The 23,927-nt window shown below is 34.1% G+C and overlaps 1 non-coding gene across 1 annotated transcript; it reads right to left on the bottom strand.

Annotated features, from left to right (window-relative positions):
• Positions 1-20,187: 20,187 nt before the first annotated feature.
• Positions 20,188-20,294, bottom strand: LOC132507671 (U6 spliceosomal RNA). The gene has a single exon (XR_009536250.1). It is a non-coding gene; the product is annotated as a U6 spliceosomal RNA (small nuclear RNA).
• Between the last annotated feature and the right edge of the window lie 3,633 nt (positions 20,295-23,927).

Raw genomic sequence — 23,927 nt, 5'->3', positions numbered from 1 at the left:
GCGTTGTTATTAAATGACAAAAGACAGCATGAGTTGTTAGGAATATCAAGCTCTTGCGTAACTTTTGGAACCCAAGAATTAAAATATTGTTAAATGTTTTAATACCAATGGATAAGAAAAGTTTAAGATATACTTAAAGTGTAATTCATTTTTTAAGTTTACTAATGGAATTGCAATGAAGTTTTAATTATATCTAGATTACTGATTCAGAGCACAGAGCATTTTTAGGGCAGTGAAGCTGTTCTGTATAATGATGGGTACATGTAATTATAAATGTGTCAAGACTCATAGAATGTACATCAAGAGTGAAGCCTAATGTAAACTATGGACTGTTGAGTGATGATGATGTGCCATTGTAGGTCATCAATTGTAACAAATGTACTACAGTGGGTATCCCAGCGGGTAGTAACAAATGTACACTATCAATACCACACATTGATAGTGGGGGAGGTTGTACTTGTGTGAGGACAGAGGGTATATGGGAACTCTCTACCTTCTTTTCTTTTTTTGCTGTGAACCAAAACTCCTTTTAAAATAAACAGTTTATTGATTACAGAAATTTACTAATGGGATTTCAATGTTTTAATTACATTTAGATTACTGATTTTTTCTCAGTTCTGGTTTTCATTGTGGATTTTAAGTCATAGCATTTTAGAATAAAGAAAGACTTTCAGGGAACAGCTAATTCAGTTTTTCTAACTGTTGCCAACAGACTTTCCAAGATACTATCACTTCAGGTACTTATTTAATTTGTAGGTACTTAGATTCTATCCAAGACCTAGAGAATCAGAGTTTCCAAGGAAAAGGGGCCTCAGAAAATGCATTTTAACAAGTTTTCTAGATTGATTTATATGCACAGTATACTTTGATAAGCCCAGACATGTAAGTATATAAATTTTTTCTAGAGCACCTTGTTTCTTTTCCTATTTTTCCCTTCTCAGAGGAAACTTAAGTGTGATTTTCTAAATAATCAATGAATAATTAATCACTAGAAACCCAAGGGATCAATCAATGATAATTTGATAAGATCTCTTATATAAGTCAGTGTGGCAGTAAATCCTAACATTTCTTTGGTTTATATCCTGAATAAGATGTATTTTTCTAGTAAAATAAACATCCCCAGAATATACTATCAACATTTACTTTTTTAAAATAATAAAACTTTATTTATATGTTTATATATGTCTGTAGAAATTACTCCTAAGATAAATGCTTTGAGAATTAAAGATTTACTTCTGAAATTTTAGAAAGAATTATTTGGCAAAAATTAAAACGTATCACAATAATAACTAGATTTTGAGATAAAGTTTTTTGCAGTACGTGGATGAATCCAATGGGATATATCATAAATTACAATGTTATAAATGTATCATTTTGACAAAATGGTATAGAGAGAACAGTGAGTGTATTATACCTGCTAGTAGTAGGATTTCCTCTTACTCTCAGGTAACAGCTCAGACTTTGGGGGATAACCTCCCGAGAAAAATCCAAGAATGAGACTGACTTTGCAAACAGACTACAGCAAAAATATTTCATTAGACCCAACTCAGAACTTTATATTGCTGTTGACAGATGGCTTTGATGCTTCCAAGGAAAATCTGATATAAGTCAATGGTTGTAAGTGGAGAGACCTACTCATGATTATTGAGTGATTATTGAGTAATTATTGGGTGGTCAGATTGAAATCTGTATTCTGTATTTTACCTGACACCCAATGCTGGGCTTTCAGGAGTTGTACCCTTCCATTCATTGTAAATGATATAAAAATTCTAAAATTAAGGAGAAAGAAGTAGAGCATAGCATAGATTTAGGATCATTGCAACAAAAGAAAATAAAAGCATTGGAAAAAACAAAGTAAAGGTGTCCCCCACTCTCAGAAAGTAGAGTTTTCCTATGAAACCTTTCATAAGCTGAAATGGTATAAAGTAAAGAAGCAATTACCTTTGGACACATCTTGCTAATGGATGCATAAAATAAATCCAGACAAAGCAGAGATGCTCAGAGACACAGTTCGAAGCTATGGCAGCTTGATGCTGAGATGCTATTGTAGTTCCTGGGAAGGAGCTTGGAGGAACTTCTTCGGATTTCTTTCAGTTAGTGAAAACAGGTACTAAAGTAGGTCTTTCTTAATGGCGAAGCAGTGTAAAGCAAACTTTCAAAAAGTGTGGGATACCTGTAATATACATCAAATTTAAATAGTTTATCACTGTGACTTTAATTGTATTCTCTGTAACTTCCCATAATTTCTAAACTATCTACAATATTATTTATAAGTTGATATATACCTCCTTCCTTGTTATTCAAGAATCTGAATAAAAAGGAGAGTTTTGCCTTTTATTAAGAAGACCAAATAAAATGTATTTGAGTTTGGTGCCTTTTCACCCCCCTTTCTCTCCTTCTCTATTTTGTCTACTCAACTTTATTAAGATATAACTTATATAATAAAATGCACCTATTTCAGATAAACCAATGTGTTTTGAAAACTTTTTCCTGGGTCATAAGCGATATAACCACTCAAACAACCAGTATCCAATGAAGACAGAGAATGTTACCTTTATACCAAAAAGTTCTCTCATGCTCAAAGGGAAAAGGTGTATATGGAAATCTGTAGGCTACTGTGAGGACTTTGCCTTTCTCTCTGATATGAGAAAACATAGAAAGCCCTGAGCAGAGCAGTAATTTCATTTAACTTAATTGAGGGTTAATATAATCAGCAGGATGAATGAAATATCATAATGCTCTCTTCTTCTAGTTTATGTGATTAAAAACTTGCTTTGTGTTGGAAGAGAAAATTTGCTGGGAATGTGTAAAGATGATAAACACACTTCATGGAAATGTTAATTAAAGCTCTGCCTATAGACTTTTAAAAGAGCCTTTGTAAACAGAATAATTAAATGAAAGTCAAGAAAATAATTCAAATATTTTAGTAAGTTTCTTTTTTTCTCCCACCCTGCTCATTTTTTAAAGTTCACCTCCCTGTAGACTGTATTTTTCCTTTCCTTTTTGGCTAACTTTAATTTTTAGAATAAACTTCAGGTTTTTAATATTTCTGTTTAAATCTTTTATATAATCAGAGTATCACATTTAAGGTATTTTCTCACTGTTTATGTGATAGTATCATTTGAATTTATTTCTTGATACCACTGCTTTATGTTTGTTGACATTGGCTGGGGCTTAGGACCTAACAACTCTGAGTTAAGTCGCTATAAGAACCTTTGAAGATGAATCCTGGGGTAACAGATACTAGACTTTAACAGAAAGAGCTTTTGTGATTATGAATATACAAAGGAAAATGGAGAACTTAATCAGAAAAATGCTTAAATTTAGATTAGGCAATTATCTTGTAAATATTCAAGGCAAAAATAATTCCCTGGATGATTATAATACTCTCTCCTTCATTGTGTTCAGAAATGTTAAGCATTTACTCTAAGACATACTAAGGTTTAACATGTACAGGTATTCAGAATAAGTAATATTAAGAATTTACCTTTGGGGCTTCCCTGGTGGCGCAGTGGTTGAGAGTCCTCCTGCCGATGCAGGGGACGCGGGTTTGTGGCCCGGTCCGGGAGGTTCCCACTTGCGGAGCGGCTAGGCCCGTGAGCCATGGCCGCTGAGCCTGCGCGTCCGGAGTCTGTGCTCCACAACGGGAGAGGCCACAACAGTGAGAGGCCCGCGTACTGCAAAACAAAAAACAAAAAACCAAAAAAAACAACAACAAAAAAATTTACCTTTGAATTGCTTTGTATATATATATAATATATTCATTTATTCATTCTACAAACACGTGTTGAACAAATCTATTACATTTTCTTAAATTTACTATTTGATTTAATTCTGATGTTAAACATGAAGAAAACTAAGGAAATGTTTTAAAATTTGCTTAAGGTCACAAAAAATCACGTCACACAAAAATCATGAAATAATAAAGATACAAACCTATTTCTCCAACTCTAATTTCAGTATTTTTTTTCTTTAAAAGCTCTTAATAAGTCTATTTTAAATGAAATCAGATAGTACTGTTTAAAATGTAATTTTAGATGCACAAATCATGCCAAAGACTCTTACTTCTGAAGTACATTAAGAGTGATATTTGCCTTATTAAACTACACAGCCAGTGTTGTCCTTATGCAAGCTTAATACCTACAAATATGCAGACTAACCTTGATATGTATATAGGATGCTAATTCCTCCACACTGGTATTTCCAATTCCAGCCCAGTCTTTTATTACCCTGTGACCTTGAGCAACGCACCGAAGTTTTAAGGAAAACTAACTCTAGAAGTAAAGAAGGGCATGGATAGGATATTCAGAATTGGGCTCTACATTTCGAGGTTGTGAGTAGACGCCATATCAATGAAAAGATGCCATTAGTGTCATTCAAAATACGATACCAATATGGAAATATGATTTAAAGTCTCTGATTTTAAATTGCTTTAGCTTCCGTGGTCTCTAGCCTTTTTTAGCACATAATGCTTTACCATGGAGAAAATTCCAAATGTTTTTTTTTTTCTGACACTAAGCTATAATTCCTTCATTTCTCAGTCTAAACTTAGTAGTAAATCCTATGGCTCAGAAAAAGAAAATATTATCTCCAAAGAATGGCTACAAAATTTATTATATTAACATTTATTTTACATTTTAAAACCTTGTGAACACTTTACTTATACATCCAATTAATTATTCACCAAATATTGCAGTGCTGGGCTCTGTGCCAGGATCTGGGTATTAAACAATGCATATACCCCAGCCCCTGTCCTTTGGGTGATTCAACACAGAATACATAAAGATGCTTTAAAAAAATTCAAGTGACATTTGCATCTAGTGCAGAGATTTTAACAATAAAATGAAGAACAGTTGTAGAATTTTAGCCCATTGGTATCTTTCATTCTTCGAGGGAAAAACAGAATAAAATTATACCTTACTCTGTAATTAAGAAGCTATAGTTCTGGCCAAGAAAAACCAACTGGTATTGACTAACAACTAAACAAATGTAAAACAGACAAAATAGATGAGGTAACTGCTTTTAGGCATTGAAAAATAGGCCAACCTAGGCTGCGATCCCGGATAAAATGGAAACGCACGGGGTGCGTTTCCCTACCAATTTCCCTGGCAGGTTCCCTGCCCAGTGAAAGTTTTCCAAACAACTTCTGCAATCCTGCTGCACTTAGGTGGCAAATATCAGAGGTCAGGCTTGCTGAAGGGGCTGCAATGGGAGGGTTAGCAATGGGAGAGAACAGTGCAGAGACTGGGCCCCAGGACAATGTGTGAGGGTTCCCCCAGGAATATTTTGCTGAAAGTTGAGCTTCACATGTTCAAGGGAGACCAGAGCAGGTGCTGTGGGGTTAGGGTAAGTTAGAGATATTCAAAGTTGAGCAATGCTAGGAGATATTAAATTTCCATACAAGTCAGAATGAAGAGCACTTTTTATACAAGACATTCGGGGGAGAGAACAGAAAAGGAGAGCCTTATGAGTAAGGAACACATCCCATCTCTCTGAACCCATGTCCACCGTGGCTGAAACCCTGCCTCACAGTGCTGCTGTGGTGAGGATTAAATAAGGTGTTACTGGAGAGGTTTCAGAAGAGTGCTGGAAAATGCAAGTCAATACAAGAGACAGAGAAAGACAAATATCATATGACATTGCTTATATGTGGAATCCAAAAAAAAGGATACGTATGAACTTATTTACAAAACAGAAACAGTCTCACAGATTTAGAAGATGAACTTGCGGTTACCGGGGGGAAGGGTGAGGGGAGGGATAGATTGGGAGTTTGGGGTTGACACATACACACTGCAATATTTAAAATAGACAACCAACAAGGACCTACTGTACAGCACAGGGAACTCTGCTCAATACTCTATAAAAACATAAATGGGAAAAGAATTTGAAAAAGAATAGATACATGTATAACTGAATCACTCTGTTGTACACCTGAAACAAACATAACACTGTCAATCAACTACACTCCAATATAAAATAAAAATTAAGCAAACAAAAAAGTGCTTCCCATCAATTTTATTATCCATTTGTGTATAAGGGTAACCTGAAAGAGAAACATTGTCCTATCTTTTGCATGGACCACAAGAGGTTTTGCCACACCAGATTCTCTTAGGTTTCTCAAATTTTCTTTGGTGCTTTGGGACTCTTAAGGGCACCAGTGTCCATCAGCAGAGGCAAAGCCAGGTGCAAGGCACCTAGATTCTAGGCACTGAGATCAGCAAGACTGTCAGGTACATCTTGAAAGTAGGCCAGAGTGGGAGTGGACTTTTTGTGGGAGGCCACAGGCATCGTTTATTAGTACATGTAAGACATACCTTGAGGCTAGAGATCCCACCATATCAGAAGGGAGAAAAGCCTTGGAAATATGGACTATAAATATTAATGTGACTAGATTTTATTATTATTTTTTTAATCCAGCCATGGAAACACAAGTACATAAGTAAAAATCTTTTCTTTTTAATTTAATTTTATTTATTTTTTTATACAGCAGGTTCTTTAGTCATCCATTTTATATACATCAGTGTATACATGTCAATCCCAATCACCTAATTCATCACACCACCACCCCCACTCACCACTGCTTTCCCTCCTTGGTGTCCATATGTTTGTTCTCTACATCTGTGTTTCAATTCCTGCCCTGCAGAGCAGTTCAGCTGTACCATTTTTCTAGGTTCCACATATATGCATTAATATGCAATAATTGTTTTTCTCTTTCTGACTTACTTCACTCTGTATGACAGTCTCTAGATCCATCCACATCTCACCAAATGACCCAATTTCTTTCCTTTTTAAGGCTGAGTAATATTCCATTGTATATATGTACCACATCTTCTTTACCTATCCATCTGTTGATGGATATTTAGGTTGCTTCCATGACCTGGCTATTGTAAATAGTGCTGCAGTGAACATTGGGGTACATGTGTCTTTTTGAATTATGGTTTTCTCTGGGTATATGCCCAGTAGTGGAATTGCTGGGTCACAAGGCAATTTTTAGTTTTTTAAGGAACCTTCATACTCTTCTCCATAGTTGCTGTATCAATTTACATTCCCACCAACAGCACAAGAGGGTTCCCTTTTCTCCACACCCTCTCCAGCATTTGTTGTTTGTAGATTTTCTGATGCCCATTCTAACTGATGTGAGGTTATACCTCATTGTAGTTTTGATTTGCATTTCTCTAATAATTAGTGATGCTGAGCAGCTTTTCATGTGCTTCTTGGCCAACTGTATGTCCTCTTTAGAGAAATGTCTATTTAGGTCTTCTGCCCATTTTTTGATTGGGTTGTTTGCTTTTTTAATATTGAGGTGCATGAGCTGTTTATATATTTTGAAGATTAATCCTTTGTCTGATGATTCATTTGCGAATAAGTTTTCCCATTCTGAGGATTGTTTTTTCATCTTGTTTGTAGTTTCCATTGCTTTGCAAAAGCTTTAAAGTTTCATTAGGCCCAATTTGTTTATTTTTGTTTTTATTTCCATTACTCTAGGAGGGGGATCAAAGAAGACCTTGCTGTGATTTATGCCAAAGAGTGTTCTTCCTATATTTTCCTCTAAGAGTTTTATAGTGCCTGGGCTTACATTTAGGTCTCTAATCCATTTTGAGTTTATTTTTATGGATGGTATAAGGGAGTGTTCTAATTTCATTCTTTGACATGTAGCTGTCCAGTTTTCCAAGCACCACTTATTGAAGAGACTGTCTTTTCTCCATTGTATATTCTTGCCTCCTTTGTCATAGATTAGTTTACCATAGGTGCATGGGTTTATCTCTGGGCTTAATATCCTGTTCCAATGATCCATATCTCTGTTTTTGTGCCAGTACCATATTGTCTTCATTACTGTAGCTTTGTAATATAGTTTGAAGTCAGGGAGTCTGATTCCTCCAGCTCCGTTTTTTTTCACTCAAGACTGCTTTGGCTATTCAGGATCTTTTGTGTCTCCATAAAAATTTTAAGATTTTTTGTTCTAGTTCTCTAAAAAATGCCATTGGTAATTTGATAGGGATTGCATTGAATCTGTAGATTGCTTTGGGTAGTATAGTCATTATCACAATATTGATTCTTCCAATCCAAGAACATGGTATATCTCTTCATCTGTTGGTATCATCTTTAATTTCTTTCAACAGTGCCTTATAGTTTTCTGCATACAGGTCTTTTGTCTCCCTAGGTAGGTTTATTCCTAGGTATTTATTCTTCTTGTTGCAATGGTTAATGGGAGTGTTTCCTTCATTTCTCTTTCAGATTTTTCATCATTAGTGTATAGGAATGCAAGACATTTCTATGCATTAATTTTCTATCCTGTTACTTTACCAAATTCATTGATTAGCTCTAGTAGTTTTCTGGTGGCATCTTTAGGATTCTCTACGTATAGTATCATGTCATCTGCAAATCGTGACAGTTTTACTTCTTCTTTTCCAATTTGTATTCTTTTTATTTCTTTTTCTTCTTTGATTGTCATGGCTAGGACTTCCAAAATTATGTTGAATAAGTGTGGTGAGAGTGGACATCCTTGTCTTGTTCCTGATCTTAGAGGAAATGCTTTCGGTTTTTCACCACTGAGAATGATGTTTGCTGTGGGTTTGTCATATATGACCTTTGTTATGTTGAGGTAGGTTCCCTCTATGCTCACTTTCTGGAGAGTTTTTACCATAAATCAGTGTTGAATTTTGTTAAAAGCTTTTTCTGCATCTATTGAGATGATCATATGGTTTTTATTCTTCAATCTGTTAATATGGTGTATCACACTGATTGATTTGCGTATACTTAAGAATCCTTACATCCGTGGGATAAATCCCAGTTGATCATGGTGTATGATCATTTTAATGTATTGTTGGATTCTGTTTGCTAGTATTTTGTTGAGAATTTTTTGCATCTATATTCATCAGTGATATTGGTCTGTAATTTTCTTTTTCTGTAATATCTTTGGTTTTGGTATCAGGGTGATGGTGGCCTCATACAATGAGTTTGGGAGTGTTCCCTCCTCTGCAATTTTTTGGAAGAGTCTGGGAAGGATAGGTGTTGGCTCTTCTCTAAATGTTTGATAGAATTCACCTGTGAAGCCATCTGGTCCTGGACTTTTGTTTGTTGCAAGATTTTTAATCACAGTTTCAATTTCATTACTTATGATGGGTCTGTTCATATTTTCTATTTCTGCCAGGTTCAGTCTTGGAAGATTATATCTTTCTAGAATTTGTCCATTTCTTCCTAGTTGTCCATTTTATTGGCATAGAGTTGCTTGTACTAGTCTCTTAAGATGCTTTGTATTTCTGCAGTGTCTGTTGTAACTTCTTTTTCATTTCTAATTTAAATCATTTGAGCCCTCTCCTTTTTCTTGATGAGTCTGGCTAGTGGTTTATCAATTTTGTTTATCTTCTCAAAGAACCAGCTTTTAGTTTTATTGATCTTTGCTATTGTTTTCTTTGCTTCTATTTCATTTATTTCTGCTCTGATCTTTAGGATTTCTTTCCTTCTGCTCACTTTGGTTTTTTTTTTTTTTTTGTTCTTCTTTCTCTAGTTCCTTCAGGTGTAAAGTTAGATTGTTTATTTCAGATTCTTCTTGTTTCTTGATGTAGGCTTGTATAGCTATAAACTTCCCTCTTAGAACTACTTTTGCTGCATCCCATAGGTTTTGGATCATCGTGTTTTCATTATCAATTGTCTCTAGGTATTTTTTGATTTCCTCTTTGATTTCTTCAGTGATCTCTTGGTTATTTAGTAACGTATTGTTTAGCTTCCATGTGTTTGTGCTTTTTACGTGTTTTTCTCTGTAATTCATTTCTAATCTCAGAGCGCTGCGGTCAGAAAAGATGCTTGATATGATTTCAGTTTTCTTAAATTTACTGAGGCTTGATTTGTGACCCAAGATGTGATCTATCCTGGAGAACGTTCTGTGCGTACTTGAGAAGAAAGTGTAATCTGCTGTTTTTGGAGGCAATATAAATATCAATTAAATCTATCTGGTCTACTGTGTCATTTAAAGCTTGTGTTTCCTTATTAATTTTCTGTTTGGATGATCTGTCCATTGGTGTGAGGTGTTAAAGTCCCCCAATATTATGGTGTTATTGTCAATTTCCTCTTTTAGAGCTGTTAGCAGTTGCCTTATGTATTGAGGTGCTCCTATGTTGGGTGCGTATAGATTTATAATTGTTATATCTTCTTCTTGGATTGACTGATACCTTGATCATTATGTAATGTCCTTTCTTGTCTCTTGTAACATTGTTTATTTTAATGTCTATTTTATCTGATATGAGTATTGCTACTCCAGCTTTCTTTTGATTTCCATTTGCATGGAATATCTTTTTCCATCCCCTCACTTTCAGTCTGAATGTGTCCCTAGGACTGAAGTGGGTCTCTTGTAGACAGCATATATATGGTTCTTGCTTTTGTATCCATTCAGTGAGCCTGTGTCTTTTGGTTGGAGCATATAATCCATTCAGGTTTAAGGTAATTATTGATATATATGTTCCTATTACCATTTTCTTAACTGTTTTGGGTGTGTTTTTGTAGGTCCTCTTCTTCTCTTGTGTTTCCCACTTAGAGAAGTCCCTTTAACATTTGTTTTAGAGCTGGTTTGGTGGTGCTGAATTCTCTTAGCTTTTGCTTGTCTGTAAAGCTTTTGATTTCTCCATCGAATCTGAATGAGACCTTTGCCGGGTAGAGTAATCTTGGTTGTACGTTCTTCCATCACTTTAAATATATCATCCCACTCCCTTGTGGCTTGTAGAGTTTCTGCTGAGAAATCAGCTGTTAACCTTATGGGAGTTCCCTTGTATGTTATTTTTCATTTTTCCCTTTCTGCTTTCAGTACTTTTTGTCTTTTATTTTTGCCAATTTGATTACTATGTGTCTCGGCGTGTTTCTCCTTGGGTTTATCCTGTATGGGACTCTCTGCACTTCCTGGACATGGGTGGCTATTTCCTTTCCCATGTTTAGGGAAGTTGTCAACTATAATCTCTTCAAATATTTTCTCGGGTCTTTTCTCTCTCTCTTCTCCTTCTGGGACCCCTTAATGTGAATGTTGTTGAATTTAATGTTGTCCCAGAGGTCTCTTAGACTGTCTTCATTTCTTTTCATTCCTTTTTCTTTATTCTGTTCCGCAGCAATGAATTCCACCATTCTGTCTTCCAGGCCACTTAACCATTCTACTGCCTCAGTTTTTCTATTCATTCCTTCTAGTGTATTTTTCATTTCATTTATTGTGTTGTTCATCTCTGTTTGTTCTTTAATTTTTTTTTAGATCTTTGTTAAACACTTCTTGCATCTTCTTGATCTTTGCCTCCATTCTTTTGCCGAGGTCCTGGATCATCTTCACTATCATTATTCTGAATTATTTTTCTAGAAGGTTTCCTATCTGCACTTCATTTAGTTGTTTTTCTGGGGTTTTATCTTGTTCCTTCATGTGGTACAAAGCCCTCTTCCATTTCATCTTGTCTATCTTTCTGTGAATGTGGTTTCTGTTCCACAGGCTGCAGGATTGTATTTCTTCTTGCTTCTGCTGTCTGGCCTCTTGTCATTGTGACTAGATTTTAAACCAACCCTGTGATATCCTAGGGAAACTGATTCCAAGATTTTTCAAAATATTCTTGGATTTTTGAGACCACTCCCCTTTTCTTACTTCTGCTGCCCACAGTATAATTTGGCCTAGACTTTTACACATAAACTTTATAAATGTGTCTGTTAATTTCCATATTATGCAGGTACAATAAAAGGCATGTCGAAGACAAAACTGGAGGCATGTTGACTATAATGCAAAGCACAGTGTTGTAATCCGGTATACCTGTAACTTTTTGCAGCAAATTTAACTTCTTCCAAAGCCAGTTCTCCCTTGTATCAGTATGTAATCTGAGCTTTAGGGAGGCAAATCTCTTCTTTGAAGCCACGAGGGGAGCATTTATTCCGCCACACAAAGACATTAATTCTTACACTCTTGACCTAAAAGAGTGAAAGCAGTTTGCAAAAGCAGCCAGTTTATAAGCCCCTCAGGTTCGGAGCAAATCTGACTTCTCTGCTAGTGCCCTGAAGCTCACTTTTAATTACAGGCCTTGAGAAAATGTATATTGTGAAGCTGAATTAGCAATCCCTTCGTTAGATTTGCAGTGCAGTGTAATTCCCAGTCACTACTTTATTGGCTCCACATACAATTGGAAATCTTGTGGAAATTTCTCCTCTTTGTTTAAGCACAGTACAGCTAGATTTCTTCCTCTGTCATGCATCAGGGCTTGTTTCCATAGCAGCCACTTTAGGAAAAGAAAGGGGCTTACATGATGCTTCTTTTGTAGGTGAAATCTGAAGAATAAAGCATTAATGTTCATTTGCACAAGAACAAGAATTGCTTGGATACATTTTCCGTAAAAAAAAAAATAGGGACTATGTTCCCTTTATATAACAAGGTGTTAAGGCATTTAACAAAGGCTTTTACTAGAGCTGTGCTCACACTCAACTCTATTTCTCCGTCAACATTACAATCCTGGGAGGGCAGTTATTATTAGTCTACAAAGGTGCAGAGAATCCTAACCAATATCATGCATTTATGTTTACCTTTTACACTGGAGTTCTTGATAGTTCCCCAAACTACTTCATCAAAAATCACACATCAGAGTTGCAAAAGAAAAGCCTATTGGCATTTGCACTGTCTAGGAAGGTTACTCTTTTGTAGCCTGAAAGCCAAGAGTGTGAGTATGGAAGACAAATTGCAGTCACGTTACCAGCTGCATCACTCAGCCATAAGGAATTTGGGTGATTCCTTAAACTCCTTAATTTTAAGGTCTCAGATTTGGAGCTGCTAGTACATTGACCCTGAAACACAGTTCATTAAGAAGTGATTCAAGAAGCTATGGCAAAACAAACAAAAACCAAGGCTAAATCATAGTTTTCAAAATTCTTAATTTACTCTCAATTCATGGAACTCTTGCTTTCTACCAAATTGCTAACAAAGCTGAATATTTTCACCTGTTTTTATGGCTAAAAACATGATCGCTAACCTCTTCAGAAATCTCTAAAATTACATTCTTCTCTGAGCTCTATACCTATAAATCCGAAATGACTACCAATAATCATAGGCACATCAAAAATTATCGGGATCATTATTACGCTTACTATTTTTTCTTATACTCCCTATCTAAGCAATGGCTTTATCACAGAGATTCCTGAACCAGAAAATTGTAAACTTCCTAGCTCTTGCACCCACCTATCTAATTGTGACTACATCTCACCATATCTAACTGACAACTCAAATTTTTATCTCTACGTCCACTGCCTGATCATTTAAGCTCCTATTACAAAAACAAACAACAACACTCAACTGCTTTCCCTGATTCTAGTAATATTATTGCCTTCAAATTCATTCTCCACTCTATCTTAGTGACCTTTACAAAATGCAAACATGATAATGCCACTCTCTTGCTTTAGATACTTTAGTAGCTCCATTAAAACAAAACAAAACAAAACAAAACAGTGTGAGGAGGAGGTATCAACTCAGATAACATGAATATATAATTTATACATAATTTCAGCAATAAACATAGATATACACAATACAGGGAAAGAAAATGAAAATAAGCCCAAATAGTACAGAAGCACTGATGCAAAATAATTTCCACAGAAGTATTAGATAATGAATGAGTTTTACCTAAGGAAAACAAATAAGATTCAATATAGACAATCCATTAATAGAATTCATTACACTAAAAGACCACAGAAAAGACTAATACTATAATCTCAAAAGATGCAAAATGCATACCTTAATGTTCAATAAATATATATAGTAAAACATATTAGAAAATAAATGACTAAAAACAAACTTCCATAAATAGGAAACATCAAGAACAGAAAGAAAAAAAAATTGTCTCTATTTGCTAAGAATAGCATTGTTTATTTTTTTTTAATTTATTTTATTTATTTATTTTTGGCTGTGTTGGGTCTTTGTTGTTGTGCGCGGGCCCTCTCTAGTTGTGGCGAGTGGGGACTACTCTTCATTGAGATGCGCAGGCTTCTCATTGTGGTGGCTTCTTTTGTTGTGGAGCACAGGCTCTAGGCGCGCAGGCTTCAGTAGTTGTGGCACACGGGATCAGTAGTTGTGGTTCACGGGCCCTAGAACACAGGCTCAGTAGTTGTGGCACACTGGCTTAGTTGCTCCGTGACATGTGGGATCTCCCTGGGCCAGAGATCAAACCCGTGTCTCCTGCATTGGCAGGCAGATTCTTAACCACTGCACCACCAGGGAAGCCCAGCATTGTTTAAATAGAGAATCCCAGTAAGTCTACGAAACAACTGCAAGAACTGTTAAATGAATTTAACAAGATCAGAGGGTTCTTTTATATTAGCAGCAAACAATTGGAAAATAAAATGAAGAAAACAATTCAATTTACAGTAATGCCTAGAAATACAAAATATTTAGAAATAAATCTAAGAAAGGCATCAATGACCTCCATCTGAGTGTATCCGGAGAAATATTTTTAAAGACCTAAATAAGTGGAGAGATATAGCATGTTTATAGATTGGAAGACTCAATATTTCCTAAGATGTCAATTCTTTTCTAACTGACCTGTAGTTTCAAATATCAATCAAAATTACAGCAGGCTTTTTCAGTAGAAAATTTCAAGCTTTTTAAAAAAAAAAGTATATGAAAATTAAAAGACCTAGAGAATAACCAAAGCAGCCTTTTAAATAAAGAAAAAGTGGAAGGATTTATCCTAATTGATTTTAAGATGGAAAGATGCAGGAATTAAGACACTTTGATACTGGTACACAGATATATAGATCAATGTAATAGAAGAGAGAATCCAAAAATAGTTGCCAAGGCAATTCAATGGGACAAGAAAAATCTTTTAACAAATGGTGCTGGGTTACCTGAGGAAACTTATGGAAGTAACTAAGCATTTATACCAACTTCACAACATACATTTTATATAAAAAGTAGACTAAATTAGATACTAATTCATAACTTGAACTAGAACTAAAAATAAAATCTAAAACTATAAAACATTTTCTTCACGAGTTGGTTATTTCTGGGATGGATGCTTTTGTTTTGGTGTTTTGCAGTCTTGCTAACTCTCATATTAGTACAAATAATATGTCAAGTACGTCTTGCTCCTTGGAAACTCACACTGTACCTCTCTATGCTATCATCTTACTGTTGACCAAGAATTCCAACATGTTGCTATACAAGAGAAGAACTTTGATTATAAGCACCTTTGCCTTATTCCTAAATTTAAAAGAATGTCTCAAGTTTTAGACTTAGTGGTAATTTTCATTATAGATTTTGATTAAAAATAAATAAATAAGCCCATCTCAGAGTCTATTTCCCTGTTTATTAGTCACACCAGTCCTCTTATGTGTATGGTTTGCATGGTTTATCATTTTCCATCCATCCCATTCAACTTACCTGTGTTTCTATGTTCAAAATTTGTCTCTTGTAGGCAGCATATGGTAAGGTCCTATTATTATTGAATCCACCCCACCACTCCCTTCCTTTTAATTGCAGTGTTTAGATAATTACCATTTGATGTGTAACAACTGATGTGGTTGGATTTGAGTATACCATTTTATTCTTTGTGTTCTTTTTGCCCCATTTGTTCTGTGATTGTTGTCATTGTTGTTCCACTGTTTCCCTTTCCCTGGCTTCTTTTGGCTTAATTTTTTTATTTATCCCTAATATACATATTTTTAGTTTAGCTTTCTTTGTCATACCTAACCTTCCCGAACTATCTGGAGTTAGTATTTATCACTTCACACAAAATGTAGAAAACTTAGAGACTAGTAGATTCTTTTCTTCTACCAACCATTATGTAATAGTTGTCATGCACATATATGTTAAAACTTACCAGGCAATATTATATATTTTTAATAATTTATATTAATTTTAAGAGCTTAAGAAGAAAAATGCTTAGTATTTTATATTTCTCCGAATATTCACAATTACTATTGGGCTTTCCTCATTCTCAAAGATCCAAATTGCCCACTAGCATTATTTCCTTTCAGCCTGAAGAATCCCTTTAGCATCTTTGTATATAGCCAGGCTGCTTGCAGTTGATTTATCTAGTTTTCCTTCATCTGAAAATGTTCTCATTTTGCATTTACGTAAGAATAATATTTCCATTATAGATTTCTGTATTTTTATTTTCTTCTTTTAAAATGTCTCACTGTTTCAACTGACAGTGTTATTTCACTGTCATTCAGTGCTTCTGATGAGAAAACCCACAGTCATTTGAATAATTATTCCCATGTGTTATGCATTCTGTCATTTTTCTTTTGCTGCTTTCAATGTTTTTTCTTTATGTTTTTGTCACTTTTATTATATGTTTAGGAGTGATTTTCTTTGAATTTATTCTGCTTGTTGTTCACTATTATTTATAGAACACACCATAGCAACAGTGAATACATGTTCTGAAGTTTGCATTTAACATTTACCAATATAAATCCCATTTTGGGACACAAACTTTAAGAAATTTAAAAGAATAGAAATCATGTAGTGTGCATTTTATGCAATAGTAAGAGATTTAAGTTAAAAACCAGTAACAGAAAGATAATTGGAAAATTCCTAATTATTTCACATTTGAATAAAAATTTCTAAATATGACATGGGTCAAAAAGGAATTCACAAAATAAGTTTAAAAATATTTTGAAGTTAATGAAAATAAAAGTGCAAAATATCATGTACAGAATTTACCTTAAGCATTGCTTAGACGAAATTTTTTAGAGGAATTTTTTTCTCCTTTTTCTTCTTCTTCTTTTAGAAAAGAGGAAATGCTCAAATCAATTATTTAAGCTTTCAGTTTAAGAAACGAGAAAAACAATAGAAGATTAAATCTTAAACAATTAGAAAATAAATTTAAAAGTTGAGATGTAATAAATTAAAACAGAGAAAGAATAGAGAAAATCAGTGAAACTGAGTTTTGAAAAAAAAAATGTACAATTAAAAAATCTCTAGCCAGACTGAGCAAGCAAAAAAAGAGAAAAAAATATAATCAGAAATAAAAGAGAGGACATAATGCAAACCACACAGACATTAAAAGTATAAGAAGATGTGCTAGTTTCCTATTGTGATAAAGTACCACAAATTTATTAGCTTGAAACAATAGGAACTGACATATCTAGAGGCCAGAAGCCCTAAAATCAGTGTCAAGCAGATTATATTCCTTCTGGGGATTCTAAGGAAGCATCTGTTCCCTTACTTTTTCTGCCTTCTAGTAGCTGCCTGCATTCCTTTGGCATCTTCCTCCATTTTCATATTGCCTTCTATCCCTCTGCTTTTATTATCTCATCACCTCTAATTCTGACTCTCTTGCCTCCCTCTCTCTCTTTTGAGAGCCTTTAAAATTACATTGGGCCCATCTGGATAATCCAGAATAACCTCATCTCAAAATCCTTAATTTAACCACACTGGTAAAGTTAATTTTTCCATGTTAAGGTAGCATATTCACAGAGTCTGAGAATTAGGATGCGGACATTTGGGGAGGGGGGCATTATTCTGTCCATTAAATAAGAGATTCCACAAACAACTCTACGCCCATATTCAACAAATAGTTAATACTAATTTCACAAAAGATGCAAATTATGAAAACTTACTGAGATGACATAGATAACCTGAATAGTCTCACATCTACTAAAAAAAAGTGGAATTTCTAGTAAAATTCTATCAAGTAACTTCAGGACCAGATGTTTTCAATGGAGAGATCTTTCAAGCATTTAAGAAAAAGTAATTCCACATCTTCATGCAATACTTTTCAGAAAAATTAAAAAGGAGGGAATACTTTCCAACAAATTTTATGAGGTTAGCATTTCATTAATATCAAAATCCACCCAGGAACCACAAGAATAGAAAAAAAAAAAACTATAAAGCAATAATACTCATGAACATAGACTCAAAAATCTTTAGCAAAATGTTAATATATCTATTCTAGTAACATATGAAAAGAATAATCTTGAAAAATAGTTTCACATGAATGTAATTCAACATGTTAACAGAAGAAAATGATATGATCATCTTAATAGATGCAGAAGGATTTGGAAAAAATTAATATTCACTTTAAAAAACTGAATGCTCATATCCAGCATTATATTAAAACTTAAGGCAATAAAAAGAAATAAAATTCATCCAGATTAGAAAGGAATAAAACTATTTCAGTTCACATATGATGTTGTCTACAAAGAAAATCCATAAATCTAGAATAAATTTACAGAAGCCGTATGTGAAGTTTGCAAGTTTGCAGGCTACAAAGTGATATTAAAAAGTCAATTGCATTTCTACAGACTAGCAATAAAGCACTGAATCCAAATCGTAAAACAAATATCATTGACAAAGTACCAAAAATAAAATACTTGGGTATAAATTGAACAAAATTTCTACGTGATCTGTATACTGAAAACTAGAAAACACTAACGGAAAACAACCAACAAGGCCTAAATACGGAGACAAGTTAATGGATTTTAAGATTCAATATAGTTATATTCAATGTAATCCTAGTCAAAATCCCAGCAGCTTTTGTTTTTTATTTTAAATCTCATATAAATTCCTACAGAAAGGCAAAACAATTTTTAAAAATTTGAAGGACTCACAATAAACTTTTTAAAGATTCACATAAAGCTATACCAGTCAGTATAGACAGTATTGAGACAGTCTAGATACTCAATACTAGACAGTATTGAGGTTTGAATTAAAGTATTTCCTTCTACAGAGTATTTGGCTTTGTTTCTGTCTCGGACTTGATGGTACCACCAATCAGAATTTCTTTATAATTTTTAGTTTGGGTTTTCAAATCATTAAGGAAAGTGGATTTTAACCCCAAATCCAAAATGCAAATTTGTAGTTTAAAAGTTTCACAGAAATGTGTTTTCCTGCTCCTCCCAGAGCCAAACCTGGGACATGCATGCATCCCCACTGTCTAGTTCCTCTCACTGAGGGTTTTGTGCCTTTGGAGTCTTAGCTCCACTTCTATGCCCCAAACTTTCAATCTGCTCATAGCCTTGACTTTGTTATTTGACCCCTTTATCTTTACTTGATAAATCCCAGTCTCTAGATATTCTGAGATTAGTAGATAAACTCAGGGCAAATGCTGTTTTTGGAGTCACTTCATCCCTATGGATTCATGAGTTTTAGAAAAAAATCAGCTTCTGAAAAACTGCATTAATTTTGCATCATCTCAAGTTTAAATATATACATTACAGTAATTCTAAGAAAGTTATATTAGAGAGGTTTCACTATACTTCCAGTTAATTACATTACTGGGAATGGAAGTCCAAACCCTTACTTTTTAGGAAAGCTGTAATTCCTCTAACACATACGATGTAAGGGGAGAGGTAGGAATGTGTGTGTGCATCTTTGTGTGCGTGTGTGTGTGTGTAAAATAATCTTCAATAGTTTTCTATCTTGTATTCTGAAAATCAGGTTACATTCATTTATTGTTGACTTGGGACATGGATTTTACATTCTATAAAGTAATTTTGTCAATATTTTTGACTATTAAATGTTAAAGATGAGAGAATAATCTTACTATTGTTCATCAAAGCAGTTGCTTTATATTCTTTTAAATTGCTTATTAACCCTTCAATAAAATCAGGCAGTTGGAATACAAAATTCCCTATTCCTGAATTGAGTTTTATTTAAAAAAAAATTATACTTGTTAGAAAATATTGCTTATAAATATTATTTATGAAAATTGCCTCATGTAATGCTAATGAAAAGTACAGAATAATTTTATTCATTCAAGTAATGGGGAAAAGAAATGAATGTGTCATTTGAAACAAAATGTGTCATTTTATCAGAAATAAATGTGTGAAATTTTTAATGCTGTTTTATTTTTTGAAGACATGTATTCCTGTTTTAGAAAAAAATTAATGTAACATAATTTTAGCATGAAAAGAAGAGTTGCTCATTAATAGGGATTTATATCAGAGAAAGAGGTGCTTAGGAGTGGTAAAACAGTTTGGGAGGAACAATGGATTAGCTAGGGTATCTTGAAATTTAATTCACACATGAAGCATACCTCGTTTACTTGTACATTTATCTGGACCAGTGATGGACTCAGTTTGACAGGCATCATATAATTCACAGTCAACAAAATCTAGAAATAGGCTTTTTCAACATGAAATGATGTTGTAACATATTAAAATGGCACATATTTACAGCTTGTTTGACGAATGTTTTATATTTCACATTATTTATTTTCAAATATAAGAAATACATATTTTTTTTTTTTTTTTATGGAACGCTTCACGAATTTGCGTGTCATCCTTGCACAGGGGCCATGCTAATCTTCTCTGTATCGTTCCAATTTTAGTATATGTGCTGCCGAAGCGAGCACAGAAATACATAAATTTTTAAAGCAAGATGTCATTTAAAGTATACTAAGTGCTGTACCTTTGCTCTTGTATACTTTCAATTTCTGTAAAGTCCTCAAGTTTGGTGTGACAGTCAGATGAGTCTCTGTGGTCCACGGTCAGAGCTTTGGGTTCAGAGCTTGAGGAAATGGCAGTTCCCCATCGCTTCCAACTTCATCCATGACTTGTTCTTTGGCTACTTTTTGTAATTCAGCACTCACTGGTTTGCTTCTTACATTCAGACTACATCTCCTCTTGCTCCTCCATTGGATTATCTTTTCCATCTTCTCCATAAACAGAGGCATTCCTGAAATTCTCACTCCTTTTGATGCCTATTCCCTTGATTGTTTCTAATATCACATTTTGGAAGATACTCCCCCCCATATCCATATATTTATATCTATCAATAAAATTTACCTAACCAGACTAGTGTCTTCTTAAACTTAGAGGATTCAAACTAAACTCCCCACCTTCCTTTCAAAATATGTTCCACTTTACTGTTCCTAATCTTTGTTCATTATTTCATGTCCATGAGCCTATGCTGGATATATTAATCAAAAGTAATATCACTTCATCCTGAACCTAATCAACACTTAATGAAAGAATCATTTTGCACTCCTGTCATCTCCTATTAACTTCAAGCTTCATATTATGGGAACTATTTACATCCACATCACCTAGAAGAGTAGCTTGAATGCAAAAAAGATGAATTAAAATGTGTATCTTTTAGGAAGGAACCCTTGCTTATGAAAGGTTATTGTAGTTGTTTCTATATTGTGTGCTTTTTCACTGTTTTGTAGAATTGCTGATTGTTTCAGATGCTTTTCAGTAAAAAAGAAAACATCATAGCTGTAGTGAAACAATTCATAGGAAAATTTAAACTAACAAAGAATATCAGTGTTATCTCCAAGTCTGACCCCACTTCTCCTGTTCTTTCTTTTTATGTTAGTATGGCTAAATACTAAATCTTGGTACTTAGCAACAAAATACAGAAGCTCAACCTGCATTATATTCTGGAGTCCCGTATTCTCACTCCAGCTGCTAACCAGAACCAGCTACGTGGCCTGGAGCAGTCATCCTGCTCTGTGCCTGGTTGTCCTATCTTTAAAATAAGGGGTTGGGCTATATTATCTCTCAATTGCATTCACACTCAAAATTATACAATTATTTTTAATTATTAAAAGCAATATTTAAATTTCCAGCTTAAATGAAATTTTTTAGGAGTTCATCTAAAACTATAACCAAAAACTCTACAATATAGTAAGTTCAAGGAATCTCCTCTATCAGGGTACAAGACAGAATGGTTTATCATCGTCACAGTGAAAGCTGCAACCCTTCTCCAGTTAGGTGGAAGCCACCGAATAAACTGATTTGCTCAGCCATGGCCAGTGCTGACTCAGGTCTCAATACAGCTAGCAAGTATCAATGCACATGTAAGTTATGATTTAGATCTAGTACAACCATTAAATGTCTTTGAAAGTGATGACTAAGAGCCATTTCAAGAGGCCAATGCAATTCATTCTTGGAAGAGCTTACAAAGCAAAATGTAATGTCCTTTACTTTCAGTCTTTATTGAAACTGAGTTTTAAATCTATGTATAATTAGAACTAACCCTTTGATTTTTCTTATAACAGTAGCCTGTATACAGATTTATTTAGTGCTATCTATGTAGAGATCAGAAGATTTTTAGATAAAATCATTTCTATATTCATTGCAAGCTCTCCAAACTTCCTTTACAAAAGGTTGTGTACACTCTGCTGTAAGATGCCAGGTTTGGGGGAGTGTGAAACATATCCTGACAGTTTAATTGAAATAACTATTGAGCATGAAGGAAAAACACTTGTTGCAAAGGGAAATAAACAACAACAAAAAAGTCCTTGCTGAATTTTTTAGACAAACTAGAGAAAATCAGGACTCTTTACTCAATGATATTGAATTAATGCATCATATGGGAGAACTGTTATCAGAATTTAGGCATCAAGAATTACTGCTGAACTACTGTCTTTTATTAGGCCCTGGGCCCTGATTCCTTGCCTGACTCATCAGACTGTTATGAGAATCCACCGAGATATAAGAATATAAACCACATACACTCTAAAACACTAGTCATAAAATATCAGCTGTCATTTGGGAGACATATAGAAATCAGAAGACTTCAAATAAGAATCTGAATGCCTATTTCTTTAGAAAATCTAGAGTGTCAGGAGACTGTGTTTCCTTTTCCCTTCATGGCAAAACTATACTGGAGCTGAGTAGCTAGGTCAACACTTTAGTGTATATTTTTCATCATGCCATACTATCAACCACAGGCCAGCTTTACCCTTTTATCACTGGACCCTTATATATTTGCTCATGTGATGCTCAGGATAGGTACTCTTAGGAATTTCAATTATTTAAAGGCTTATCAAATTACATGTATCTTAAAATATTTGAAAATAACCCTATATATACCCATGCCACTTTTAAAATCCCCACAGTTGATCAAGCTAGACGTTTTTACTATGGGTTCACTGATTCCATTCTCTTTTATCACTTAGGGGCCCTTATATTTCCAGGATATAAAGAGCATGTATGTGAGGGAGCAATATATGTATTAAAATTAATGTTAGTAAATCATCAAGGAAAAAAATGTTCAAAAATTCACTCTAGAAGATATATATCTTTCACATAGATCTTCACTTTAATATTCACATTTGGTTTTACATTAAAACATTAAACAGATAATTGCAAATTCCTACCATCCTGTCTCTGTTGGATGTGTGTACCCTGCCTTATTTTCTGATTTAATTAAGTATAACAAACTCAGCTCTTGAAAGTAGAAGTGAATGGTGGAACAAAAGGATCCTTTCAGAATATGAAAAAAGAAAGGACAGAACAGTTTCTAAATTGTGACTATAATATATGGCTACGATATGGACCCTTGAAATGATGTATACTTCTCATTTGACTAATTTTAATGAGTTTGATTGTAGTGTACCAACTTGCTTAGAAGCCAGTAAGAGGCTTAAAAAATATGTTTTTGAAACCAAAGAATATGTATTATAGGATATCATTTGAGTTCAAAAAGAAAATTATATAGATGTATGTATCCTCTCGGCTGAACGTGAATAAAGCCTTTTTCTTTTAATATGTTAAAAGTAAATTTTTAAGAAAATAAAATTTAAAAGAAAGCTTTTTGATCATTAATAATTATTATGAATGAAAGACAGAAACAATAAATGCTATTTACAAATAATTTATATTTGGAAAGTAAATTTCTTTTTCCCTTATCTCTATTAACGATGAGACCGCTAGAAGAATATACTTTTTTAAAAATGTTCTGAGACAGATCATTACACTAAGGTATTATAGGCTTAATGAGTGTTTGAGCTATTCTGACTTGAATTTTTATTTTAAGCTGTTTTTCTGTGATGTCTTGAAAAGACGAACTAGAGGCAATATTCTTTATACTTACTTCGATTGGCTGTGTGTGTGTGTATGCATGCACATGCTTCTTGAATGATGGCTGGTGGGTTTCATTACTTTGGGAGATTATCAGCTATTCACCCTTCTAATATGTCTTTAGTCCCATTAACTCTCACTTCTCTAGCCTTTCAATTATGCCTATGCTTGACCTT

This window comes from Lagenorhynchus albirostris, chromosome 16 (genome assembly GCF_949774975.1).
Source record: "Lagenorhynchus albirostris chromosome 16, mLagAlb1.1, whole genome shotgun sequence".
Lineage (NCBI taxonomy): Eukaryota > Metazoa > Chordata > Mammalia > Artiodactyla > Delphinidae > Lagenorhynchus > Lagenorhynchus albirostris.
This window is presented reverse-complemented; position numbering and strand designations above follow the sequence as displayed.